Source organism: Scylla paramamosain, chromosome 24, assembly GCF_035594125.1.
Source record: "Scylla paramamosain isolate STU-SP2022 chromosome 24, ASM3559412v1, whole genome shotgun sequence".
Lineage (NCBI taxonomy): Eukaryota > Metazoa > Arthropoda > Malacostraca > Decapoda > Portunidae > Scylla > Scylla paramamosain.
The window spans coordinates 5795001-5819160 of record NC_087174.1 but is presented as its reverse complement, the minus strand read 5'-3'; the positions used below and the strand labels follow the sequence as shown (position 1 = coordinate 5819160).

Below are 24160 nucleotides of genomic sequence, written 5' to 3'. Positions count from 1 at the left end.
ATAGTAGTAGTAGTAGTAGTAGTAGTAGCAGTAGTAGTAGTAGTAGTTGTTGTTGTTGTTATAGTAGCAGTAGTAGAAGTAGTACGTAATAGTATGTTTAAAATCAGTACATTATGACGTTTCATGCAAATAGTCACCTAACACACACACACACACACACACACACACACACACACACACACACACACACACACACACACACTCACCCACACACGCACTTTTTATCTCAGGTTTTCAGCAGACTCGGTTGATGCGTTTCGCCAGAAAACATTTTCGTTTCTCTCTAATTTGTTTTAGAGGCAATACCGCAACATTTTATTTGATTGAACTTTCAGGAACAACGACCAAAGTCAATTATGGACTGCGGCTCCTCCCAGTCTCTTTCTCTGGGGGGGAAAAGACAAATATTTAGATGAATCTGTCATTATGGAATAGATATGAAAAGTCTGTGATCGTAAAAATGCGTCCGAATATTCCTGGGTGTACCCTTCGGCACAGGCAAGCAATTACTCCTCTGTTCCGCTGACGGTATTCACGAGGGTTGAGCTTTTCTTTAACCAAGCCGCCGCGCTACAGGAGTCACCGCCAGAATCACCTCGCCAGACCCAAGATGATGAGTGCTTCTGCATTTTCCTCCCCAATTATTTCCAGCAGGTTAAAAAGAATACTTAATTATAATCTGTCGGAAAAGCATTACTAAACAATTTACCAAAAAAAAAAAAGACTCTTCCCGCTTTAATTTATTTTCTAATTTGGCCTCGTCTGTGTTTGTCGGTCTGTCTGTCTCTCCGTGCCTCTGTCTGCCGGTGTGTTGATCTGTTGCAGTGAAACGCCGATGGCGGGCAGGAAATTACAGCCATAAGCGACCACTCCCTGCTTCATGTTCATTCATTAAGTCGAATTTAGGACCGCGACTCCACGTAGAAGCCGCTGCTGCCGCCCACACCCATCACCCCATCACACTGCACTCTGTAAATACACACACACACACACACACGCACGCACACACACACACTCTCTCTCTCTCTCTCTCTCTCTCTCTCTCTCTCTCTCTCTCTCTCTCTCTCTCTCTCTCTCTCTCTCCCACCACACACTCTCAATTTCTTTCATTCTTCTATGTTTCTTCCTTTCTTCCTTTCCTTCCGCTTCCTTTCCATGCGGGAACTTTCTGCTCACCACCACCATCACCACCATCACCACCACCCGCCACCACTTCTGTTATCATCATGTGTCCTGTTACTTTTTTCAGAATTTTTTTTTTTGTTCCTTTTGTTGTCTCTTTCTTCTTTGTCCTTGCATTCTCTTTCACATTTGGAAGTTTCTCTATCGTTTTCTTTTTTCCTTCCTTGTCGTGCCGCGTAGAAAAAGTTACCTTCCCCCTCTCTCTGTCAACTGTCTCCTTCACTTCTCATTTATCTTAACAACTTTTCTGTGCTTGCATTTTTTTCAGTGTCTTTCCTCTGGTCTTTATTTGTTTTATTTCCTTCCCTCCTCCTCTTCATTTTTTCTCCCTTGCCACGTCTTCACTTCCATATCTTCTTTCCCTTCTTCCCTCCTTCTTTTGTTCTTTCTTCTTGCCTCCCTTCCTGACATACTTCCTCCATTTACTTCTTTCTTTCCTTCTGCGTTTATTTTCTTTCTTTCCCTCTCACACCTTTAACACTATTTCTTTAATTTCCTCCCTCAGTCCCGCGTTTCCCGGCGTGAGCAGCGCAGACCTGGAAATTTGGAAATAAATGTGGATTTCGCTTCCATTATATTTTATTTACCACCCTCAGGACAAAACACTTCGTGCTGAGAGACGCCGGGGCACCGCAAGGGGAAACCAGGCAGCAGCTCCTCGTATGCAGTTATATACCAGGTACAGAATCCGGACAAGAGAGTCTGGTACGTGTTTGGTGTCTGTGCTTCTGTTTTCTGTTGGAATTGTATTTGTATTCTTCTTTTTTTTGTTGTTTTTTGTTAAGTTGTTTTTTTTTTCGCTTTCCTTGTGAGTGAAATGTTTTAAAGCGCATGTTGTATGGAGAAAGAGAGAGAGAGAGAGAGAGAGAGAGAGAGAGAGAGAGAGAGAGAGAGAGAGAGAGAGAGAGAGAGAGAGAGAGAGAGAGAGAGAATATGATAAAATGATTTATTTCTACAGGTTGTAAAGGAAGTAATGTGTGTGTGTGTGTGTGTGTGTGTGTGTGTGTGTGTGTGCGTAGGTGTAGGTTTGTTTGTTTATGAAGGGAGAAGAAAGGAATATTGTTGTGACGCAAAATGCAACACACACACACACACACACACACACACACACACACACACACACACACACACACACACACACACACACACACACACACACACACACACACACACACACACACACACACACACGGCCACTAAACAATGACTGGTATCTTCTCTCTCTCGTCCCGCCTCTCACGTCCCAGGGAGCCGTGTTCTCCACACACGGAATAATTAATCTGGGGACTGCAAGCCTCAGAAGGACAGGCAAAGTCTCCTTTATCCTTCGCTCTCCTTTCTTTCTCTCCTTCCTTCGCCTTCTCGCTCGTCACTGCGCTTCACATTTTTCCAACAGGGATCAAAAGAATACGAAAAAAAAAAAGAAATAGTGAAAGATATAGATGCAAACACTCCTTTCTTGCCTGCCTTGGTGAGTCATTATCTGAATCTTCCTCCCGCTATCTTCCTCCTCCTTTACTCTTCTGTTCGTCCCTCTCCTCCACAGTTCCTCCTCTTCTCACACCTTCACCGCAGTGGTTTCTCTCTCTCCTCTTTCACTTCTGCAACTGTTATAGCCTCGAAACATCCTCTTTACCTTCTGCCAAGATTTTTATGTCTTCCTCTTCCTCCTCTTCCTCCACCTCCTCCTCCTGTTTCATATCTCCTTCTCCTTTCCTTATTATCTCTATTCCTTCTTTCTGTTCGCTTATTCTTTCCCTCTTTAGTTCCTCGTTCTTTCCTCCTCCATCTCTACCTCCTCCTACGCGTCCTTATCCTCTTTCTTCTCTTCGTTATCCTCCTCCTCCTCCTCCTCCTCCTCCTCCTCCTCCTCCTCCTCTTCCTGGGAATAAGACAGAAGGCGATGGAATAATGCAACACAAACACGTGAATACAATTTAGCTCATTAACATGACACACACACACACACACACACACACACACACACACACACACACACAACAAGCGCGCGGCGGGAGGAAAATCACAAACCACACACGAAAATCCCATAAAATATCCACGCTTGCTAGCACGCGAACACACACACACAACACACACACACACACACACACACACACACACACACACACACACACACACACACACACACACACACACACACACATAGGCACACACACACAGGCGCACAGATCCCATAAGTACACAGATACGATCAATTAATTATGCATGCGGCGAAATGAAGGACACAGAAGCTCAGCAAACAGCCTGCTTTTGTCGAATATTGAGTACCTTCCCGTAGAGAGCTTGAGGAGCCGCGGGGAGCCACAGAGAGCCACCAGGAGCCTCTTCACGCTACTTCCCGGACTCGCATTTGATATCCATTTATACCCCGCGACTCGCTCCTCCCCCTCAGGCAAAATATATATACCAGGAGACAAATTAGAATCTCGTTTCCATGTAAAGTACGCATTACCAGCTGATCGAACATGCAGCGCCGCGCCCGTTACTCCGAAGGGAAATTTACGTGGCACTCGAGGGAGGCGCAGGAGGGTCTCAAGGACGTGTGAGCGCCGCCTTGGAGGGTCAGGGTCGCGCCTCGCCCTAATGCACGTCTTGGAGAAGGATTAGGGTCACTGGTATTTGCGTGAAGCTCTATACACAATGTGGGCTTCAAACTCCCGCCGCCTTAAATGGTGGTGGAAGTGGTGGTGGTGGTGGTGGTGGTGATGGTGGTGATGATGGGGGTGGTGGTGGTGGTGGTGACTAATGGTGTATGTGTTTTTTTTTTATTTTTTTTATTTGGTGTTCTTTTCCTCTTAAATAATTTTGAGATGTTTGTTTTATTTTGTTTTGTTGTTATGTTACAGTTTCGTTTCATTGATGTAGAAACTCAATTACTTTCCTTGTTGAGTTTTCTTTTACAAGGAAGTTTTTTCTTCGTATTCACCTTTTTTTTTGTGGGTGTTAAAAGTTCACATATTTTTGAGCGTTTCTTTTCACGAAAGGCGTGGAAATCATGAACTGCCATAATACATTTTACCTTCCCCCACATTTCTATCTCGCGGCATTTCTCTTGTTTTTATAAGACTTGGGTGCAAAAGGAATCCGATTTTCGTGACCTCTTCTTTCAATAATTAATAGACACGTTTGGTTGCCCTGTCTTTTTTCCTGCCATGCCCATCAGCACTCAGAAGCTCAGCACAACAATCGGCTCAGGACGCTCCGAGGTGCTTGACTCACTCGCTCACTCTGTTATTCATGGTGACATTATTTGACTCCTGTGCGGCGGCGGCTCTTGCCCTCTACTCATAACTACTCATCGAGAATACTGAATCTGTTACAGACTGCTATTGCTGGAGTGACTATAATCTGTTCTTTCTGACATTTAGCTCATCTTCCGAGAAATACTGTTGTCTTTGCTTGTAATGAAGACTCCTGTGTTTTCCTTTGCCTTCTTTTCCTCATCTCTTCTTTCCACTTTCATTTTGATTTTTTTTTGGGGGGAGGGAGGAAGAGATCAAACAATTTTCTATGTTTCTAATCATGACTCCTATGTTTTTCTTCTTCTGTTCCTCGTCTTTCTCTTCATCTTTCCAGTTTTATTCATAGCCATTTTTCCTTCCCTTTTGTCAAGCCTTAGACTTCGCCACGACACCTCCCTCATCACCAGCAAGCCCCGCCCAGCAGTCTTCCTCTACCTTCCCCAACAGTCTCTCTCCTTTACACTGCCTCCCTCCACCTGAGCTTCCATCAAAGTTCTCCAATTACTGGCCGGACAGCAATAATTTTTTCCCTGATTAGAGTAATGAGCTAAGTTCGGAGTGGCTGCAACGCAGTACCTGGCCTAGCGATGTGTTTATCCACTCACTTTGGCATACGTGGCGCATCCGAATCTGTTCCTGCAATCTACCCTGCGGTTTTGATGTGTTGCAGGAATCGAGAGGTAAGACAGATGGAAAGCTTGAGCAAAATGACCCAAAACACGCACTGAAGCAATAACAGAAAGACTCTCCAAGTTGAGATATAAAGGCATCAAGGAAGAGACAGCAGCAGAAGCAATAGTTTCGTGCAGGCGTTAGCTGCTGGCCGTCACGGAGCTTCCTCTCCCTCTCCTCGACGCGGGAAAAAAAAAAAAAAAAAAAGACGTCCCAAAATGTCGACTAATGAGCCTCTTGACTGATTGGGGCAGCGGAGGCCTTGACGTCTGCCGCCAACTTTTTGGTGTCGGTGCAAAAAGAAGGAAGAGTCGATTATAAACTCATATCGCGATGCTGCGCTCTTGCTCGCCGCGGGAATGGGGAGATGAACGCCGCCACAGGGAAGATAAGAGAAAATAACTGTAACTTGTGTTCTGGTATTGTTTTTGTTGTTGCGTCTGTTGCTTTTTTTTTCTTCAGTTCTTTGATGTTTTGTCTCAGTGGTGAGCTGTTCGTGGCAGCTTGGGGTTTGGTTCTGGCCGTGGCGGGGCCGTGGCGGCGCGTCTCGGAGATGTCGCCAGCGAGTATTGGCTTGTGGACTCTCCTTGCGCTTCGTGGGACACCGTGAAATCAATCCCTCATGAATCAGTCTCCTTGCTTCTCGCAGACTTACAGCCAATGTGAACTCGTATACAATATTCTATTTAACTGTTTTTTTTTATTCATCTATATCAGGTATTTACTGGGTGAAAAAAAAAAAAGTTAGAGATCTTTTAGATTTCATAGAAATTCATGCACGAGGAATTCATCAAATTAATTATGTAACAAATGTAATCGCTTCTCGCATTTTCTGTAAATAGGAATAACTTTTTAAGCAAGAAAATCCAATATAATCTTTGCTTAATCCATGGAATCAGGCACCGTGTGGATGGAGGTTACTGGGTGTGTGGGGATGGTTGGCGCGGGGTGTGTGTGGACGGCTGGCGCGGGGATGGTAGGCTGGGCTGTTGTGTGCTGGGTTATTGCTGTTTAGTGAGCCATTAATCACTGGCTTCTGTTAGCAAGTCTTGGCAACAGCCGCTATTAATACCTGCAATGTATGATGGGCTTATGTTACATTTACTTTCCCTCTCCTCACAGTGGTCAGCAGCTTCTCATCCTTCATACCGAGCTACTACATGCATCCTATTTTAAGCATATATCTTTATTAATTTTTCATTTTCCGTCGTGCCAGAAATCACTGCAAATAAAGAGAGGAAGAAATTATGGAGAGAAATCGTACTCGTATTGGCGATGTTCATTTCTATTTTTACCTGAACTCTTTCATGTGCATTCGTGGCATTAGCCGCAATCCTCCTTTTTGTCCACCAGTGTCGTCTTGCTGCAAATTTTTCTCCTCCACTTTGCCATTTTCCTCTCCATCGCTCTCGAGACTGAAAAAAAAGGAGCCGAATGAAAGAGTGAGGAAAAAACAGGTAAGGCGGCTCTCTTCTCCCCTTCTATTCTTGCTATAATGACACTAATTATATTCAACTTTAGGGCCCCGGCGAGCATCTTTTATCACTTTACCAATACAGGGGACTCTAATGAGATTCTGATGACCAATACAGTCCGTTCGTGGCGCCTGCTGCAGGTGGCGATGCCCTGTGTGACCCCCCACTCTCTCTCTCTCTCTCTCTCTCTCTCTCTCTCTCTCTCTCTCTCTCTCTCTCTCTCTCTCTCTCTCTCTCTCTCTCTCTCTCTCTCTCTCTCTCTCTCTCTCTCTCAGGGAAATAGAGGAAAAAGACGTAGTGACATCCATACAAAAGCCTGGAATGGGAAGATCTGAAGGAAGGAAGGGAGCGGGGAAGGAAAGGAACAGGAGGTGAATGGGAGGAAGAGAGAGATGTTACCGTGGATTTCTATTCCACTGAGGCTTTTCCTGCTCCGCTTCTGACCGAGACGTGGAGGCGAGATGTATATAGATTTTGGCCATTTTTCCCTCGCCCGTGTTTCTCTTTTTCTTTTGCAGGTCCGAAAACACCCCGATAATTAGTGGCGTGCGTGCGTGCGTGCAGTGTTTGTGCTCGTGATGGAAGTGCATCTGTGTATGTATAATTGGTGGAAGTAATGAGAGACAGTGAGGAACATTTGTCCTTGGATCTGTTCTCCCCTTCCCTTCCCATCCCTTCCCTTCACTGTCCCTTCCCTATCCTTCCTTTCCTTCCCTTCCCCTCATCTCATCTTCCGTTCTATTTCTTGTGTCTTTTCATCACTGAGAAACGTATTCTTGTTCTTTTCTCTTCTTCCTTTCCCTTTTCTTCTCCATTTACCCTTCCCTACCTATCCTTAACTTGTCTTTCCCCTCACTTCCCCTACCATTTTCTCCTATTCCTTCTTATGTACTCCTCTTGTCTTCTTGTTTCTGTCCTTCCCTCTCCTTTCCTTCACCACTGTCCTTTCCCTTCCCCTCCTTTCCCTCTCCTCCCCTCATTTCACTCCCTTTCTGTCCCATGTACCTCTCCTTCCCCTCCTCGTCTATTCCCTTTTTATTTTCTCCTCCTCTTCTTCTTGCAACCACTCACTACATTTTCTTATGATACTCTAGTTGTGAGCTTCCTTGATAGATATTTTTGTTCATTAACCCTGAAAAGTGAGTTACGGCGAGGAAGCACGAAAACTCCCAACTTCTTTCGCTCTCAGGAACCAGCGAGGGGCTTGAGGTGACGGAGCAGTGAAGGTGGCAGTGGTGGTGGTGGTGGGGGTGAGTCTGACTGCCTGAAGGAGGTTGGTAGGCTCAGTGTAATTGCTTCCCTGTTGGTGCCTTCCATTGTGCTGTGTAGTGGCGTGTGCTGTGTCGGTTCAATGTCGCGCTGCATCACTTCACAGGCGTCCTTGTGCAGTTACTATGTTGAAATTAACGTCATACAAAGCTTGGTGTCTCAGTGCTGACGAAGTTTGTTAGGCAAGTTATCTGTTGCTTACATGGCCAGAGGAGAGAGAGAGAGAGAGAGAGAGAGAGAGAGAGAGAGAGAGAGAGAGAGAGAGAGAGAGAGAGAGGATTCAGAGTGGTTTATTTACGGCACAAGTTCATATTACTAACCGTACAATTGGCTGGTGCAGTACATAATGGGTCGTTTATCCTCCGAGACGCTTATGAATGTGTGTTAATAAAGTATACGAGGGTTTTTTTTACCAGATAAATTGCACAGTTTTTTTTTATCCCCATCGCTCCCCATCAAGTCCATTAACTTTTTTTTTTTTTTTTTGTCGTGTAAGGGTGGCAGGAACCATTAGCTCAGCAACAAGACCTCACAATACCTCGGTGAAGAAATAATTAGCGTGTATCTGTGCCAGTTCAAAGTGATGGAGTTTCTAATGGGGAGTAGTTTGTCTTTCAATGAGCGATTCACTTCAGTTACTTTGTGTAATTACCGTGTTGATGCCGCGGGGGAACCTCAACTTGGGGTCAGATCGCCTTTGATGTGAAGAGCAGTTTGTGTTGATTTTGTCATTATTTCTTGTGTTTATTGATGTTTCACTTCATGTTAATTTTCTTTTGATGTGGTGCCTCCCTCTCGCAAAAGAAAAATTGTTTTATCTTTTGTCATTTTGTCATGATTGCATTGTGTGTAATGACTTTTAACTTGAAACATCTTTTGAAGCGTCTACTTTCATTTACAAAATTTTAAAAAATGTACTCTGGTAAACATGAGGTAGATGTGAATAGTGTACATTGATTCTTGTTCTCTCTTTTCTGGAAGCTTCAGAATTGGCATGACCTCGCTTGTTGAGCCATATCTGATACAGCACCTGAGGGCAGGGAAGATGTGAGCACTTACCTGTAAGTACACAAACAATGAGGTGGACAGAGCAGAAAGAGATTGATCTTGTCTGGCGTCCGTGTGTAAAGAAGCGACATGAATCCCTCAGAAATAAAGCGCACAGCCAGACCAAGGAATAGAGGCGAAACTTTTGGTAGAATAACAAACACAGCACCGGAGACAGACGTGTTTACGCGCCTGATAAGAGGTAAAAAATAAATTGAAAAATCTTTATTATAAGGGGAGGGAAGAGAAGGACGAGGGAGAAGAGGAGAAGGAGGAAGAGGAAGAGGAGAGTGCTCGATATTCGTATTTCATTTTTTTAATAATGTTGCTCATTATGTCCGTCCCCACGTGTCTGCCTGGGAGGGGAGGACTAGGGGGGGGGTGCACTTCACGGCCTCCAGAATAAGAATCACCACTAGGGGAGAAATTGCTCTGCGGGGGTTCCTTTGGCGGCTGGAGGAGGAGGAGGAGGAGGAGGAGGAGGAGGAGGAGGGAGAGGAAGAGAAGCAGGAGGAGAAGGAGGAGGAGGAGGGAGAGGAAGAGAAGCAGGAGGAGAAGGATGAGGAGGAGGGAGAGGAAGAAAAGCAGGAGGAGGATGAGGAGGAGGAGAAGGAATATACAAAGGAATATGAGTACAAAGTACCAAACAGCAACAGGCCATGAGGTCCTCACTACACAGTTTGGGTAGGTATTCTACTCTAAGTATTATTGGTAGAGGCAAGATAGGGCAGAAGAAAGAGGAAGAAGAGGGAAATAAAGTGGAGGAGGAGGAGGAGATGGATGAAAAGGAAGAACAAGAAGAGAAGGATGAGGAGAAATTAAAGGAGGAAGAGGTGATGATGGCGGTGATTGAGTGTATGGAAGCAGAAAACTGGACTGAAAAGGAGAAACAGTATGTAATAGGAGAAAATAGGAGTTAAAAACCGAAAGTGAGAAGAAACATAAGCAGCAGGAGGCGTTAGTGGTGGTGGCGGAAGCGGAAGAGATAAAAAAGAGAGACAAAAGATTAAATGCGATTACAACAAAACGTGTCGCGGGAGGAACAAGGACAGGTTTTGTTGATGTAAATGTATTAACCTAATGAGTTGGAATGGGAATCAGCTGCTTCGCCACGCCACAGAGCCTCGCAAAGCTCATTAAAGAAGACACACTCACCACAAAGGCCTGCATGTCGAGGCTCTGAGAAAATAGCCTCTAATACTAAAAAAATTTCACCACTAATTATCTAGAAATAACATATGTTCCTCTCCTAAGTTTAGAATTAACATTACAAAGATACTTTTAGGCACGCCCCCTCCCTCACTGCACCTCACACTCAGTTTTCACCTTGTCATGTCCCTTTAATTCAGTGCCCAGTCCACTCCTTCCTCACCCAACACTTGGCTGTAGTTCACCATCAGTAATTAATCTTCTCACATGTCACAGGTTCACCAGCTGAGTTGATCAAGTGCAGGGGAGAAGAAAGTTAAGTTCAACCATAGGAGAATGTGATGGGTTCTCCTTAAGTTTAATAGAGCATACACTGGTAGAATTAGTGCTTTGAATGAAGATTCTGGCAGTAAAGGGGTAATTAAGTAGTTAAGACCTCGTAATGCCTGTAGGTAAATTTTTTTCGCTCATTAAAATAGTAATTGTTTGCTGAAATGAATTGTGTTATAGTCATTAGCAGCGTGAGTTATTTTCATTGTCTTCTTAAGGACTTTGGGACTTAACTGCTTCCTCATGTGACTGATGTGTGTGTGTGTGTGTGTGTGTGTGTGTGTGTGTATGTGTGTGTGTGTGTGTGTGTGTGTGGGCGGAGTCAGTCCTCATCCAGCAGCCAATAGTGCGGACTCTGTGCAAAGCAATACCCAGTGTAGCATTGACAAAAACTTATATTGCCCCCGCGGGTGTGTTGCACCTGATTGCGTTACTCATTTACTGCGCAATACTCTCATGTGTGATATCGTATGCTTTTCTTTTTTATCAGGAAATATAATAAGCAGCCTTACTCATAATTTCATCAGCGTTATGCAGCTTAAATTAAAGTACTTCTTTTTTTCCTGACAACACGTACCAGTTTCTGCTCTCGATCCGTTTAACTACATGTCTTATTTATTTATTTTTTTATAGGTGTTTTTAAAATCAACATACGAGAAGCAACAGGAGTCCACGCTTCGTAGTATTTGTTTCAGTAATGGAATAATGAGAAGCGTTATGACTAATATGACGATGATGGTGATGGTGAAGTGTGAAATTAATGCTTTGTCAATTACGAGGAGGATTCGAAAAAAAATAGAAACTTGTGTAAACTTCTCATAAAGGCGTTGATTATTGTCATGTCGGCGAAATTAATAAGCAATTTATATTAGTCTTCTGGTAATCGGCTCAGGGGGAAAAATCGTAAAGCCTAAATTCATGATGTGTTTCCTACCTCTTGTTTCCTCCTTCCCCAGAGAGAGAGAGAGAGAGAGAGAGAGAGAGAGAGAGAGAGAGAGAGAGAGAGAGAGAGAGAGAGAGAGAGAGATGCAAAAAATAATGTTTTAAAAGATTAGTCATAAGATTCCATATCCTCAGTGATTAATTAATACCACAATGCAAGTTTTGTTAAAGATTTCTTATGATGTTTTTTATTCACCTGTTGAAATTTACCTTGACTAGTTTTTATTCTCAGCGCTGACGAGAAAAACGCGGTGAACAGAAAGTCTGTGAGGCAGTGATATATTAATGGTTTCGCTATTCACTGTTTACTGGCATAGCATCAGAGGCCTTTAGATGAATGGGAAGGATGAAAGGGAAGAGAAGATGTTGGTTTTATGTGTGTGTGTGTGTGTGTGTGTGTGTGTGTGTAGGAGGTGGCGTGTATGGAAACGATGCTGCATGAGCTTGGAGTAATGACGATGAAAAAGAATCTGAGGAGGAGAAAGATGAGAAGCAAGAAACATGGCGAAGATCCTAGAAAATGAAAGGAATATTCTGATAATGACTCACTCTGCAGGCATAGGATGAAACTCAATCTTTGTTATTGTACAAACAAAAGTGTCACTTGTTTGTAATCTTCGTAGTGATCATAAAGCTAACAAGTGTAAGCTTCTTGTTTCCCTTCCACGCACAGCTCATCCAACCCTCACTCTTTTCATGAATCATCTCTCCATGACCCTTTATTCACTCCACATTCATCCAGTCGTATTATTCACGATCTATCTGTTCATTACCTCCACTGCATTCCACTAACGACTGCATACACTTTCTCCTTCCATTGCATCGCCACCCACTCACTCTCAGCTCTCCATTACTCTTCCATGCCTCCCATAAGTCCCTCCATTGACTACCTCTACGCGGCTCTCGGCTTTTCTACTATAATTGTTCGCCTCAGATCGCTTGATTCACTGCGCAGGAACAAAGACCTGAGAGGGAAAGCACAGCGGCATTTCGTCCTGACAAACGCACATCTTTAGAGGGTTCTGGCACAATTCTTATAAACGACCTTCATGCAACCTCCTCCTCCTCCTCCTCCTCCTCCTCCTCCACTTGTCATCTTTTCGGTGTGCAGAATCACTGGGGGTAAAGCCATTGCAATCCCGGAGTCTCAGCATCGTCTTCTTCTGTTACCTTCTTCATCTTTCTCCTTTCAGATATGCTGAGAAGAGAATATGCAAAGAGCAGCTGCCTCCTCACTGCGTTGCGATCCCAAGGCTGCTTTAGCCGCTCCGTCTTTCTGTTAATTTTCTTAGTATTTCCCCGGGAAGTTACGAAATTGGATAGCAGAAAACCAGTCTCCTTGTAGTTCCAGTCCGTGAGTTTCTTTTTTTTTCTGTTTTTATTTATTTTATTTATCTATTTATTATTTTTTTTTTTACTTATAGGCTGAACATTGGCGGGTCACTTCCTGGGTTATTACTCAGGCACTTAATGCATATAATATTCTGAAATATTAACGAATAGCTCTTTTGAGAAATTTTTAATGCGCACAGAATATTCATACCCAGTGAACTCTTGCACTTGTACGCAGCATTTAGAAAAGAGAGAGAGAAAAAAATATTATGAATTGTAAAGAAGGATGGATCAATATTTGCATAAGGCTTAGTACTAATTACAGGTAGGAAGTCAGGTGCTAGTAACTGGGAACACCTGGCGATCGGAAGTCAGCCAGGTGAGTCAGAGAACCCCTCGGGATATGCAAATTTGGCATACGGGAGAAGCTAACAGGTAAAGGGGAAGGGGAAGAGGTGATTATGGGGGAAAGGAGACTGACGTATGGGGAGGGTCAAGAGAGAGACGACAGCTGCAGGTAAGGGAGGGCGCGGGAAGGATTACCTGTACTCCTCTTGTTTGTTGTTATGAAGACCTGAAGGATCGATATGCCCGGTAATGAGTGACGTGGGAACACCTGGACGCTACCAAACATCCGCCTTTCCTGCCTTCTCCCTGTCCTCCCCTCCTCCTTCCCTCTCCTTTCCCCTCTCCCCCGCCTTCACCCTCCTTCTCCCACCTTCCCCCGCCTTCACCCTCCTTCTCCCACCTTCCCCCGCCTTCCCCCTCCTTTCCTCGCCTCGCTTCGCACACGGCAGATTCTCATTATTGGAATATTTTGGGCTTTTTGTTTGTTATTCTCTCTCTCCGCCCATTTCTTTTGACTCCCCCTTCCTCCTCTCCTCCCACACTGCCACCTGGATAGCCCTAATCACTTACCTCTTGGCCCACGCAGGCCGACCCGTAAATTGGTCTTGAACATGTAAGCTTTTTGGTCTCCGTCTCGCCTCGCCCTGTCTTTCCAAGTTTCAATTTACAGAATGACTTAGTTTCGTTCATTGTCTGTCTCTTGATATATTAGTATGTGATTCCTATGTTTTCTGGGGATATATATAGCAAAGGTCCCTCTCCTCTCATTATGTTTAGGGTTAACTCGAATGTAAAATTAGAACAGGAAGAGTTTTGTTAATAATTTGATGTTTGAAAATTATCTTAGTTTCTTACGTTTTACGCGATTAGTTTTGTTGGGTATGTATAGTAAATGTAGTGATTTTATTAAGGTATCTAATAATATCGTAGGGTAGAAATGAACATGTGCATTTCTTCTGTATTTCAGCTAAAGGTTAATGAACTCTAAATTTAACGGCATCGTTCCTCACCCTGCAGGTTAGGATGCAAGAGTGAAAGGCAAAACTTGACACGATTCCTGAAACTCAGCCTCGGTAACTCGTAAAGGAAAAGCTCTGAGATCAATAATGTAAAATGAAGAAGAAGAAAAAAAGCATCATACAGGTTTATAAAGATCTCATGCTGAATAAGAGAGTGAACGCATTTGAACCCATCTCCATCAAAGGAAACACACACACACATACACACACACACACACACACACACACACACACACACACACACACACACACACACACACACACACACACACACACACACACACACACACACACACACACACACACACAGATAGATATTTTATTGAGTACAAGCACACACACACACACACACACACACACACACACACACACACACACACAGATAGATACTTTATTGAGTACAAGCACACACACACACACACACACACACACACACACACACACACACAGGCACACGCGCGCTCGAGCCCCTTATTGGTGGGTGAATGGTACAAGGTAACCCTGATTAGCGCAGTATCCCTTGCATCCCTGCCTGCCCTCGCCGCTCCCTCGGCGCCCCTCGCTGACTCGCCGTCGTAATGAAAGGATATGTGTAATTATTAAAACGGGTGTTACGCAGATTAATACACAAAACAATGGAGATAATGTTTTCCGTCCGGGTCTCGTGCCACACAATGGACGCGGACTCGCAGGCAATGTCGCTGCCCAAACAAACAGTGGAAAGAAAATGTTAATATAAAGAAAGATGCACACGCTATACCGCGACCTGTTTTCATACGCGAACCGGGTACACGTTGCTCTTGGTTCTTACTGTGTGTGTGTGTGTGTGTGTGTGTGTGTGTGTGTGTGTGTGTGTTTGACTTCAGTGTTGCTCTTTTCTTCCGTAAAAAAAACTCAATGATAACATTAAGTGACCCACATATGAAACTAATTACTGATAGGTAATAAAATTTTAAGGGCATGACGTGTGTGTGTGTGTGTGTGTGTGTGTGTGTGTGTGTGTGTGTGTGTGTGTGTGTGTGTGTGTGTGTGTGTTTTGCTCATTGCATGCTTTATTCACGAGATTTCTGGATACCAACACAGACTACAGACCGAAAGAAAAAAAAATGGATAGAAAATAAGTAAATAAATAAATAAATAAGTAAACAAATAAATAAACAAATAGCACACCACATGCGGAATACCTGTCGATTTTTAAAGTACGTACATATTTATTTATTTATTTGACTTAACATATCATATACTCGTAAAATCATCATCATAGGAAAACATTAAAAAATTCTTAGAGCACTCGATTAATGAGTAGAGAGAGAGAGAGAGAGAGAGAGAGAGAGAGAGAGAGACTGACTAAACGTGCGGCGCCAGGTGGGTCATCCGAGGCGAGGCGGCAACATTCGTGGGATCGATACCTTCATTGGTCGCTGCCAGAGCCCAATAGTGATTAGCCGCGGGAGATAATGATACAACCGTCCCAGAGAGAGAGAGAGAGAGAGAGAGAGAGAGAGAGAATTTTTCATCACTTTCCGGAGGTGTCTGTGTCTCTCTGGCCATTCGTAGGCGGAGGAAAGATACGCCCATGAACATTTCAGCGGGATGACAGACCACAAAGACCCAAGTCGAAAGGGAAACGAGGAGGAAGAGGAAGAGGAGGAGGACTCAGGCGGGGGAGGTAGTGGAGGAGTAGATATAATGAAAGTGATTTAAAGAAGACAGTAATGAAGTGGACTAAGTAACTCGGATTAAGGGCATTAAGGGGTGGAGACGGAGCGAAGATAAATGCCAGCGAGGCTTACTTTGTATAACGCGAATGACCTTAATGTGTGAAGCGAAGCGGCGTTTTTATCCCCACCACCGAGAAATGTCGCGCTCCTGACCATAACAGGACGCTGAGATAATCCCCTGCAAGTTAAATCAGGGGAAGGAGAGGAGAGGAAGAAGTCAGAGAGTCTGCACGATCGTTGTCCTAGAAAGTATGTACACGAGACACACGAACTCAGGCAGGAGGGAAAAATGAAGAGGAAAGGAAGTACCTGAAGTGCGCTGGCAATTATTTCCATCATCCTAGTGAGTGTCGAGTACTATAATGAACGAAGAGACACGACAGGGTAGGGTCTCAATTGGCGAGTCTATATGCACACCCTCCGCTAACTTAGTAGTGCGCGTGTGAGGGATGGTAAGCTGATACACGTAATTTCCCCTTTCTTGCCGGGCAGGGATTGTGGGGAATAATTTCTCCGTCTGATCCACAACAGGAAGAATGTGGTGTTTCATTAATTTTTGACAGCAGGGCAAGGTTCGTTACTGTGATCTCTCTGTCTGGCTAAAAAGTTATAAATGTGTGCTGCTCATTGTGTTGTTTGGGGTTAGATGGAGGTGAATGTAAGGTAGATTGTCGGCAAGGTTCTCCAAGTATGGTTTGGGACGGGAAGGTACATTTGAAATTTTTACCTAAGGTCCTACGAGAGAGAGGAGAGTAGTTTAGTAGCTACGTTTTATGCAGGGAAGATTAGTTTGGTTCCACTGACTCTTTTAGGGAGCAGCATGTTGTGAGGGATTTTTGTTATTAATTTTTATCATATTTGGTGTGTCTCCCTGACATGTACGTTGTTTTAAAGTAATAAAAAACACTGTATCAACGAGTTATTCAAAACACAGTATCAACAGTTTTTTTTTTTTTTTTTTTACATAACGTCTATTTCCAGAAGTTGGGAGGGTAAAAGATATAACTAGGTTTATTAAGGTGCTTTATCCTACAGTGTTTTTCTCCACATACTTCTCCCAGTGAGCACAGTGTCCAATTTAGTTCCCAAGGTCTTGGTGCGCACTCACCGCGACGTGAGGAGAGATGAATACCTGGCAAGGCTTTGTGACCTGCGCCTGTCATGTTTTGAACTCAGGGAAGCGAATTTTATAGCAAAGAAAACTACACCGCGTAGGCGATAAAAGGTAAATTATACTTTAATATTGTGGGAATAACGAAGTGAGTGAATTAACCTGAGCCACGGCGCGGAAGAAACAAATAACCTGAGGAGCGAGACGGACAGAATGGCGCAAGTGGGAAATGAAGAAAGGAAGGAAGAGTTCAGCGACCATCACTAGGCGAGGACCTCAGGACGTATCTACCTTTAAATGCATCGACGGCGTGTCATATCCCTGGTCACATTTACCCTTTAGCCAGCTGGTTCCTCCGCTCCGCGCCTCGCCCAGAGGATCATTACCCAAGTCCCTCTTCGCGACCCTTTATCTGCAATTATCCATCGATTCCGTCCACGCTTCCTCAGGGAAAATAGTTTGACCTGAGTTGCTTGGCCAGACTCCGTGGCTAGTGATGAACGACATAATGACAGCGAGGAAATGGTAGCCTGTTACGATAGTTTGCCAATTATGGTGTCAGGAGCGTGCATGCAGGTTATAGGTGGATCAATTTCCTTGTAATAATAATTGTGCTGCAAGCTTGGCACAGTTTGTTTAGCGTTCTTACTCTGTAATCGTAGAGAATAATGACGGAGAGTATGTAATGGTTATACTTATGGAATGTGTGTGTGTGTGTGTGTGTGTGTGTAGGTGGATTGGTGGGTGTAAGCGTGAGTGTGTGTGTGTGTGTGTGTGTGTGTGTGTGTGTGTGTGTGTGTGTGTGTGTGTGTGTGTGTGTGTGTGTGTGTGTGAGGGTATGGGAGGAACAGAGGTCATGTACACACACAGAGGCACAATAACAGTAAAGCAGGATATTGCTTCTCGAGGCAAGGCAGGACAACTTTTCCTTAACTACCTCTCACACGCGAGCCAACCATGTACTGTACCCACACCTTACTTCCTACACACACACACTCTCTCTCTCTCTCTCTCTCTCTCTCTCTCTCTCTCTCTCTCTCTCTCTCTCTCTCTCTCTCTCTCTCCCGCATGATAGATTACCAACCTTGCAATGAAAGTTAGCCTGGCGGAGGAAGCATTACTAATAAGGCTAATGCACACACACACTGAATTCCACTCGCATTTACCATTTATTTCCGCGTGTGTGTGTGTGTGTGTGTGTGTGTGTGTGTGTGTGTGTTGCAGATCAGCGGTATACTCTTTTCTCTCTCTTTTTCAAAATTTTATGGAACAGAAAAAAAAAAAAAAAGAATTGTATATATTTCCAGGACAGCTTTGCGTGATTGGTCAGACGGGCGGAAAGTCGATCCGCCACTTGCGTCATTTTCTCCTCACTCCAAATCAATATCGGAAAAGTGTCTGAAAATTACACACATACAAAATTAACTACGATTCCGAGCAATTGACCCGCCGACCGACCCCTCCCTCCCCTCCCCTCCCCCCGCTCGTTTCCTCAGCAGGCGTTAAGGACGTGTGAAGGGAGGGGAGAGGGTGGGGGAGAAAGAGGGAGAGAAGAGCCTGAGGGGAAATAGCTAGTCTGCGAAGGACGGTGACGGATAACACTCACTATTTCCAAGGCCTCTCCCTCCTCTCTCCTCCCATCCACCTCTCTCCCTCCCTGAGCAATTCCTTCTTCTTTCCTCCCTCCCGCCTCATCCACCGCCTCCTCCCCACCGCTCAAGGAGTCACCGTGTACCTTGCCACCCAAAGAAGTAACCTCCCTCGGCACCTCTCTTCCAAATTACCCCCAACGCACCGCCTTCTCTTGTGCGAAATCCTTTTCAGAGCTCTTTTCTCGAGGTCTTCTTTTCTCCCCCAGACTTCAGACCTCGGAGTTTCGTTCGCATGTTCGCTTTTCACTTCGCTCCTTCCCCGCCCACCGCCACCCTCTCGGGGCTCCGCGTCAGATGGGTTCTGTTCCCTACGATCATCACACTTAAAAGAAATAAAAGGCCAGATTTATCCTCGACTCCCCGACCCTCTCTCCATAACCGTGGCAGTGAAGTTCCCTTCTCTCAACGCCATGCTCTCGCCTCTTTATGTAATTATAGTAAGATTTATGTGTCCAGGGAGAACCTGCGGCATTTTAATAATGAACAACGACGGTTTTTATGACGAACTGATTTTTATGGGCAATTTGTGTGAGTGAATAGACAACCTCCGCGTGGGTGATGGACGGGGGTGAAGACATGAGCGGATCCATCAAGGTCGCTGTTTGAAGAGGGACCGTGACCTCACCTGTGCCCGCCCAACTCCCTTCCGCCGCCAGGTGCGCGCTTCCGCCTGCCTTCCGCGGCCGCTGCAATATTTCCGTATTTGTAACTCTCCCCCAAATGACACCTTTTCTTTAGTGAAATATGAAAATGAGAAAAGTATCCCGACGGAGCGCTGTAGTATCTCAGGGAACACACACGGTTTTGACGGCCCAATTAGCAGTTAGCGGCACCCGGCGGGAGGGGCGACAGGGGCACGCCGCCCCACTCCCGACACTCGCTGGCTCGCTATCTCCTTCCCTCCACACCCTGGCGGGGCTTCACGATCGCCCCTTTCCATGACACCGTATGAGCCTACCAGGAGCTGTATGGGAATTATATGGTTGTGTCCTAGGCTTAGTGTGGCGAGGCAGCGTGGGAGGAGCCCTAATGATCGCCCTTCTCATGACGACTCGTGATAAGCCTACGGGAAGTTTTTTAGCATATATGTTACTTAAGCTTAATACGTTTGGGATAAGCTTACCTCTCAGTGTGTGGCGAGTCGTAGGTTTCAGAAATGATGGCTGAGTGACTGCGGCTGTGACATGCTGGTCAGTTTGCTCCTCTTTTTCTTCTGCTGCTGAGTGGTTTAATCCCCCAAGAGTATTCACACGCCTATCATTTCTGTCACGAATGTCGCCAGTGAGTCACCACCGTGGCGATGAAGGTCTAGCAGGGACATGATCATGTTCACCAACAAGTATCGTCTCCCCCGCGTTAATACATGCTGCTGTTGTTTATTATGCAGCGTGGTGGTTGGCGTCCGCAGACATTCTTTATGCGGGCAGTTATTGCTTTCGTTGTTCGCAGTTATGTTTTGCACCACGCAGCGTTCATCCTGCACTCAAGAAACCCGTAAAAACAGTAATAAAAAAAAAGTAAAAAAAAAAAAAAAGAACGAAAAAAGATGAACCAGCCGGTCACGTAATGCAAATAGACAAACAAATGTACACGTGAAACAAAAAAAAATACGCGCAGTGAAACAGAAAGCAATTAGTAGTAAAAGAAAACCACACTGCACATTTGTTCTTCCCTTTCAAGGAAACAAAAAAAAAAGATAGAAGCTGTGCCGGGACAGTAGTGGATGTTCCGTCCGGCATTTTTCCATTCAGTATGAAACGTCAAGCGCTCAATCGTGTTACCAGCTGCTGTAGGCTGTCCATCAGGCAGAAATTAACTTCTCGTGCTGCTGATATTGATTGCTCGCAGTACTGGAGCGTGGGAGCGTTTGTTTAGGGCGCCGCAGGGCCTGGCGAGGGTTTGCCCACCACTCCACGCGGCCAAGGAAGAGGTAGCAGTGATCGACAAGGGCACCTCTCGAGGGAACAAAAGGAGAGAGAAGGAAGAAGGGCTGGCTGCGGAAAGGAAGCATCGTGCGGGGAAAGTAAGGACACGCTCTGACTCGGTTTGGTAAATCTATGCAGGGGTGATGAGAAATAGAGAGGGAATGGACGAGATAAGGCTTGGTTTTCTTATTAAGCTGGGATGACGAGGGATAATTTGTGGCAGCATAGAACATTAAGACTTTAGGAAAGACTAGTAGGCGTTTTTGAGAGGGAAAGGGGAGATGGGGGAGGTTAGAAAACAGGGAGTGAAGGGCATGAGTGAAGGGAGAATAATGGAAGGCAAAGGGTGAGGAGTGAGGGTTTGGTAAGGGAGGGAAGGGTAGTGAGGGGAGGGAAGGGGAGAATACAGATAACGATAGCCTGCGTGTGTGTTGCAGTCCCATAAAAAATGCGTTTCTTTGTAGTTATTACCATCGTTCATTAATATAATCACTCCATTTATTGCTTCACGTCTTTATCAAAGTCATTATGTGTAATTGTAATTGCGTGGGTGTACATGCCAGTGCGTGTGTGTATGCCTGTGTGTGTGTGTGTGTGTGTGTGTGTGTGTGTGTGTGTGTGTGTGTGTGTGTGTTCATGTACGTGGACATTATATATAGGCGCTTATGTTCCGGTTCTGTATGTACGATGTGCGTCTGTGTCTGTGTAAACATGTCTGCCTTGTGTTTATGTGTGTGTGTATGTGTGTGTGTGTGTGTGTGTGTGTGTGTGTGTGTGAGTGCATGCATGGGGGGTATTGTTGGGTGGACGCTTTAGACACAGTATGCGTTAAATCAGGCAGGCTGTTGTTCAGACTAAAACATTAAAACGAAACTTTGTGAATGAGGTTTTTTTTTTTACCCACTCTTTTCATGAATCCTGTGATGATCAATTTCCCTCTCTCTCTCTCTCTCTCTCTCTCTCTCTCTCTCTCTCTCTCTCTCTCTCTCTCTCTCTCTCTCTCTCTCTCTCTCTCTCTCTCTCTCTCTCTCTGTTTTTAATCCACCTGTACCATCAAAGGTATTTATCTAAGTAAAATGACAACGTTGACTGTTTTGATTTTGACCCAGTAATTCCCTCCAATTCTTGCTTGTCTGCTGGAGTCACACCTCGGGAGGCTTCTTGATGCACGTGCGTGACCCTCTGACACAGCAGAGGCTCATCGTGTTCCACCTCACATTAAATTTAGCTTGTATTTTGCGTCTTAACTCATTTAAATTTTATGCGTCTTTTCCTTGCAGTGTGAGAAACTCGTATTGGTGATTTAAATTTAGTTCATTTGGTTTAAGAATAATGGTAGTGATTTTAATGATGGTGGTAATGATAATAACAGTGATTTTCTCTCAGGTCGTTATAGAAACCAATTTCTTTTTTGCTGAATGAGATGCTTAATGTAAAATATAGAATTCATTAGTTATAATGGTAATGATTTTGGTGGTGATGATGATGATGATGATTATATGTAATAATAGCAAAATGATTCTTTCAATTAATTATAGAGGTTAATTCCTTTTATTGTGTGAGAAATTGATGCTCATGAAATAGATAGAAAATTTAATAGACATAACCTTAATGACTTTGATTATGCTGTTATAATAGTAATTCTACCACCACTACTACTTCTACTACTACTACTACTACTACTGCTAATGCTACTACTACTACCGCTACTACTACTACTACTGCTGCTACTACTGCTACTGCTACTGCTACTGCTACTGCTGTTACTACTACTACTATTACTACTACTACTACTACTACTACTACTAATAATAATAATAATAATAATAACAACAACTACAACATCAATGACAATAACAGCAATACCATTCCTTCAATTAATCACAGAGATCAAATGAAACCACACGCGTCATTTCTCGGCCAGTCTTCATCATCTCAGCTTCAGGGGGAAAGAAGAACAAAAAACAAAGAAAACCAAATAAAAGAGAAAAATGGGAAAAAAAGGGAAAACTGCTCAGATGTCTAGAAGGAGAAGCCCGCTGGTTTTTTCATCCATCGCTTCCTTCCCTCTTGAGTCAGTTTGGTTAAAAGGTGGAGGAGGAGGAGGAGGAGGAGGAGGAGGAGGGGATAGGAAGGGGAAAGAGAGGACTGAATCGGCTTTTCTTTCTCTCTCTCTCTCTCTCTCTCTCTCTCTCTCTCTCTCTCTCTCTCTCTCTCTCTCTCTCTCTCTCTCTCTCTGGCATCTTGAAGAACTCCTTTAGATTAGGCGACGACGATATAAATCACTGAGCTCATCAATCTTGGCAAGTCCGAAGCTACGCCAACACCATCAGCTCACTCAGCCTTTTTCTCAGTCTCCAAAGTCGATCTCCTCCTCCTCCTCCTCCTCCTCCTCCTCCTACTCCTCCTGTTTCTCCTCCTTCTCCTCTTCTTCTTCCACGTACCCTCTGCTCTTGTCCTACCTTCTCCTCCCCTCTTCAGTCTCCTCCTCCTCCTCCTCCTCCTCCTCCTCCTCCTCCTCCTCCTCCTCCTCCTCCTCTTACGACGAAGCGAAGTGAGAGCAAATTTTTGGTGGCGAGGAAAACACTGGGAAAAAGCAGGCACGCACTTCCTAAGTAAATCGATTGAGAGTTAATAGTGGAAGTCGATTTTCTTACGAGGGATGGAAGAGTGGGTTTTGCTCCAGTGTGTGTGTGTGTGTGTGTATGTGTGTGTGTGTGGTGTAGTTTTAACAATATCATACCTATGCTGTATATGAGCAGTTTTAATTTTGTTATTTTTTCTTTTTCTTTATTTTTTCGTGTACTTTGTTTCCCCTTTTCTGTAAAATTTATGGAGTGCTCAGTACCTCCAGGACATAATTTAGGCAAAAAGAGAATAAAAAGACCTCCATCAGTTGTCGGTTCCTTTTTTTTTTTATCAGACATCAGCAGTTTCTAAAAGGTATTTCCTTCTTATTAAACGCGGCTTGATATTCCCATTTAAGCCGCTAAGTCGTAAGAAAGTAAGAAAACTGAAAAATGTGAGTCTTCTTGAATCCATTCGGGTAAAGGATGGAGTGAAATTACTAATTGCTTTTGCATTAGTAACGTGGACAGAAAAGGGATGAAAGGAACTTGGCGTAGGCGGTGGAAGGCATGCATTCAGTAAATTCAGAAGCAGTAACCATGAAAGTAAAGGCAAAGTAAAGGTGGAAGATTCCAAGAGACGCATCACTGTGGCGGGCTATGAGAAATGGAATATGCACACATTTAGAGAAGGAATTCGAGGAGAGAAATACTTTTTTGCTTCTTTTGCTTCATTCATGGACAGCAAAGGTTCTGGCAGCGAATAGCACTGATATCGTGGCCATCTACTGACGGGAGCGCACTAACAAGAGCTGCATTCTTACCATGTCAGGATGCGAACAGTCAGGCCGGGGAACGATTCAGAGATACTCGCAAACGCAGCTATTTTCTTATAATTCATTCACAGAGTTAGTATACTGCAATATTGAGGTAAATACAATCCATTTGAAGCTTCATTGAATGAATACTAATACTGCATGCAAACAAAAAAATAATATATACGTATAAGATTCCTATACTAAAACTTTAAGAAAAGAACAGGGTAATGTAACGTATATGTTAGTAATATACTTAGCTTTGGGTAAATTTCCATATGTAACAAGAAAATGTCAGAGTAAGTCAATAATTACGTACTAAATGGGAATGAAAAGTTATA

General features: G+C 44.2%; 1 long non-coding RNA gene across 4 annotated transcripts in view; it reads left to right on the top strand.

Moving 5' to 3' along the window:
* The first annotated feature begins 1758 nt into the window (after positions 1-1758).
* Positions 1759-24160, top strand: part of LOC135112634 (uncharacterized) — a 51668-nt gene continuing 29266 nt past the window's right edge. The window contains exon 1 of one of the 4 annotated variants that reach the window (XR_010274520.1): positions 1759-1861. This is a non-coding gene — a long non-coding RNA (uncharacterized LOC135112634). The other 3 variants (XR_010274518.1, XR_010274519.1, XR_010274521.1) reach the window with 3 other exon arrangements.